Raw genomic sequence first — 5,000 nt, 5'->3', positions numbered from 1 at the left:
CGTACACACACAAACACATCAATGTACACACATGCATACACACATTTGCATTCAAACACACACACACACACACACACACACACACACACACACACACACACACACACACACACACACACACACACACACACACACACACACACACACACACACACACACACACATACACACATGCACACATACACACACAAACAGGTATACACACGAGTACACACACGCACACCGAAACACAAATACAGCACGAGTTAATGGATGATCCCTGGCTTTTGTTGTTCTAGTTGTTTAGTTCTATTCTGGGACATACTCATCATCCGTTTGTATTGCCACGCTCATTTAATGGTTACACTTATGCCTCCACCCCCCCCCCCCCCCCTACACCATTGCTGGAGAAAAACCTCCACACTGGAGCCTCAAAGTTTCAGCCTTTTGTAACCATGGTGCCCTTTCCCAGCACCTCGCCGGTCAAGGTTGTGTTTGACATTCTAACCGACGGTAGAGCGCCACCCCCTGTGGGGAAACATGACGGCCCCCACAGGGTAAGAGCGTGCGGGTGTACAGCGTGAAGCAGGGGTTTGACTGACGGATGGTGATAATGATGATGGCCTGTTGTAGGAACAGTGTGGCCAGAGCATGGGCGTGTCTGTGGAGCCTTTCTCCTCACACACCTCCCTATCACTTATTCATTTTCATCCTTAATACCCGTTTTTCATTCCTTTCTCCTCACAACATGTCGTGTAACAGAGGTTATGAATGAGTTGACCCTGAATAGTGTACGGCGCAGATATAGCATTTAGCATAATTGAACAGTTTGTATTCAATTCCAACAAGCTGAAATGTAATATAGGCTCATAGTGACCGCCTTTTTCCCTGTGATCTGGCACAGTCACTGAGAGGCTTGGAAGATGAATAATTTGCGAGGAACCCACAAAGAACGTTTTTGTTTTGTTGATATGGTGACATATCAAGCTGACGGAAGAGTCCAAACGCCATCTGGCCGTGCTTCAAATATCTTATTGAACTGGCCCCGTGCCACAGTACAGCCTATGGTAGCATTGGATTGTCATGTGTTGTTGTAATGTTACCGTATGTTCTTAGAATGTCTCATTATACATGGGATCTGCCTTCAATAAGAGAGCCCCGTGTGCGGAGCTATCCATGGTGCTGAAACATGCCTGGATGAACTCAAGTTTTTTTTGGAAGAATCCTTGTTATTGTTTTTGCTGTGCTCTTGTAAAAATTAACTTTATATATTTTATTGATTGAGTTGTATCTTCTTTAAATATGCTCCAGGCTTCAACCAGATATTAAACCGTTTTAGGTTGTAGGTTGGAAGGAAGCAGTTTCAGTTCTAGCCGGCGACTGGCAGGAGAAACGGAACTACAAAGAGAGGTGGGATTGTTCGACTCATTGGCTTCGCCCTCTACCTGTTTGTCCACAGGAGAGACTTATTGGACATCATCTTCAGAGGTGCGCCTGGATAATACATCTCATGCAAATGCGCCTCATCCATATCGCATGTCACCGGAGCCCAGCGCTGCGTTCCCCGTGTTCGTGTCCTTCAAGCTGATAGGCTTATCTGAACCGTTGTCGTGCCCGCGGAGCTGTTGCTCTAAACGGGTGTCACGGTGCGTGTGGAGGGGTGTCGAATCATGAAGTAGTGGGTAACTCTGACACGTGTCGGAATGGTGGGAGGGGGTGGGGTGAGAAACTTTTGTTTGAAAGAATGTTTAAAGAGGAGTGTCTGAAAAAGGGAATGATTATCGTGGGTTATTCAAGGTGTGATTACGTTTTTTTTTGCATGGCAATTTCATTTTCTGAAGTAGTTATGTCTGTTCAGAAATGATTGCTGGTGGCGTACTTGATCACGCTGACAAATATATGCTTAAATAGTTCAACACAAACCAAGATATAGGTTTGAGGGAAATGTCAAAACACCAGCGTTGCAATTTTTCTTGTATTCTCTTGAAGATTTGCTATCCGCAGCAATTCTGTCAAGAATTTCCATTTCCATTTCCATAGTCGTTTGGGAAAAAAACAACAGAATGTGTCTTCAGAGATGTGGCATATTCATTGTTTCTTTAATTACCAAGTACACACAATTACCATAGAGTTTTCAGATGATGCATTCCCTCATTATGAAACTATATAAATATTTCTGTAGGATTATACCATGGTGTTTTGCATTGCACAGTGAAACACAATGGTAGAGCAGGAAAGTATTATCCCATGTGAGCCTGGCTTCATCGGACTACCTTATATATGCTTGACAGTGTCAAAAATATATTAGTTAGATTGGCAAATCTTATTTTTGTGTGTGTGTGAGTGTGCTTGGCGTCCATGTGCGTGTGTGTGCATGTGCATATGTGTGTGCTTGTGACTGCCATTAGGGACTACTGGGACAGCGGAACTACTGCTACTACTGCTTTCTCAGTGGTCCCATGGGGCAACATAGCAGGCAATATGTTGGTGTTTCAATGCAACGCTGTGAAACCGGTCTCAACACCTCATGCCTGTCCATTCGTTGGGTGACGAATGATCCCGACCCCTAAACCCTGATTTACTCACCCCCTCACACACACACACACACACACACACACACACACACACACACACACACACACACACACACACACACACACACACACACACACACACACACACACACAGACACACACACACACACACACACACACACACACACACACACACACACACACACACACACACACACACACACACACACACACACACACACATATGGGGGGTAGATGATGGGGGATGGCGGGGGCGTGTGTGGAGGCATGGCCATGAGGTGACAGCTGACGGTACCGGGGGCAAAAACGCCTGATTGGGGGTTGAGACACACACCCTTCACGAGGCAGATCGGGATCCCTCCGGTGCTGGCGTCCGTTGCTTCCTGCCGTGGGGAGGCTGGGTGGTGGTGGTGGGGGTGGGGGCGGTGTTGAGGGTGTTGCTGGGGGTTGGTGCTGGTGGATGATGGGGTAGTGGTAGGAGTGTTGTTCGATGGAGCCAAAGACGATTCACTACTTTTAGATCCCCCCCCTGACCGCCCGGCCCCACCAAACGGGTGGTCTGGCAATTATAAAAGTGAGTTGATAGCAGCGAGCCCCCTGAAGGGGTTGTGCTGCGACACAGCCGCACGGAACCACATGCGTTCAACCAAAGAGAGGCGTGGCACCGGCTGGAAAGACAATGTTGAAAAACGAACTGCGATAACGTGAAGAGGGAGAGTGGCTTTGTTTTGATGACTCTGGGTTTTGAAGTAAGAGCGGAGGAGAAGGAGGAGAGGAAGCAGGCGGGTGGGGTTTATTCTGATGCGGACCCCCGTGAGGTGTCCGGGCTCCTACTGTGGCAGATTGATATTTGTTATTTAAGGGAAGCTGTCACCCAGCACCCAGCAGACGGGGAGTGCCACAGAGGCGCTCAGTTGATTAAATATGGTTTGTTTAGGAATAATCATCGTGCTGCAGCAGCTAAGGATTAATTTGAAACATATTTGCTGAAGAGTGCATGATGTTCAATTATGCACACACACACACACACACACTCACACACACACACTCACACACACACACACACACACACACACACAGACACACACACACACACACGCACACACACACTCACATTCACACTCACACTCACACTCACACTCACACTCACACACACACACACATACGTGCATACTTGTGCATTTGCACATTCCAATTACACACACATATTTGCCCATCCATGCCTGAACACATACACGCACAAACACTGACAAACACACACACACACACACACACACACACACACACACACACACACACACACACACACACACACACACACACACACACACACACACACACACACACACACACACACACTCACACTCACACTCACACTCACACTCACACACACACACACACAGACACACCCAAACGTCTTAGGCTGACTGCCTCTTGTGACTGATGAAGATCCCTGAATCATCACAGAATGTTTTCTGAAGACAATAAATCCCGAAAGGTCAGAGATTTACATGTGTGTTGTGATTGGTTGTTTGAGAGAGAGACAGCCGTAGTAAGCAGCCCTACTCCATCGCACACACACACACACACACACACACACACACACACACACACACACACACACACACACACACACACACACACACACACACACACACACACACACACACACACACACACACACACACACAGCCTCATGCACATATTGTTTTCCATCATTGAACTATTGGAATTTCCACAGTGAGGAGGGTTTCAGACGGCCATCTCCTTCTCGTCACGTCGATTGTCAATAAGGCGACCGTAGGCCTCACGCTGGAAACGCTGTTAGATTGACTGCTTCCAGAAAGAATCAAACAGAGCCAATAAATCACACCTCCATCTCACAAATTAGCAGTGTGACATATAGCAGCCGCATTCCCCTCATAGGTCAGAATCACTCTGCCACACACACACGTCTATATAGATAGATATACACACTCCTCTTGGCTCTTCTCTCCCTCTCTCTCTCGTCTCCTCTGAATCCCACGGCGTGCAGGTTTCGGTGGTGTTTTCTCGTCCGCAGTTATGATGCCAGGGAGCCAGTGAGGCTCGCTCGGCTGTCCCTTCACTCACCCTTACATTATACAAATTGCTTCACTTGGCCGCAGTCCCCCTGTCTCTTCAGCTCTCTCTCCGCCATCTCTCTACCTCCCCCCGCTATCGCTCCCTCTTTCTCTCCACCATCTATCTCCCCTGTTTTTTTCCCCTCTCATCCCCTCCATTGACCCTCCCCCCCACCCCCAACACTTGATTCATCCTTCCGTCAGCCCTATCATTCTCCCTTTAGTCTATCCTCTTTCCTTAATCCCTCATTCCTATTTTTTCTTTTTACTCTTTTCTCCTCATCTTTTTATTCCCCTTCCCCCTGTCCAACCTCTATTTTGTCGACTTTCATTTTTCGCTATCTGATTCCCTGTCACATACCAT

This window comes from Gadus chalcogrammus, chromosome 20, assembly GCF_026213295.1.
Source record: "Gadus chalcogrammus isolate NIFS_2021 chromosome 20, NIFS_Gcha_1.0, whole genome shotgun sequence".
In the NCBI taxonomy this organism is placed as follows: Eukaryota; Metazoa; Chordata; class Actinopteri; order Gadiformes; family Gadidae; genus Gadus; species Gadus chalcogrammus.
This window is presented reverse-complemented; position numbering follows the sequence as displayed.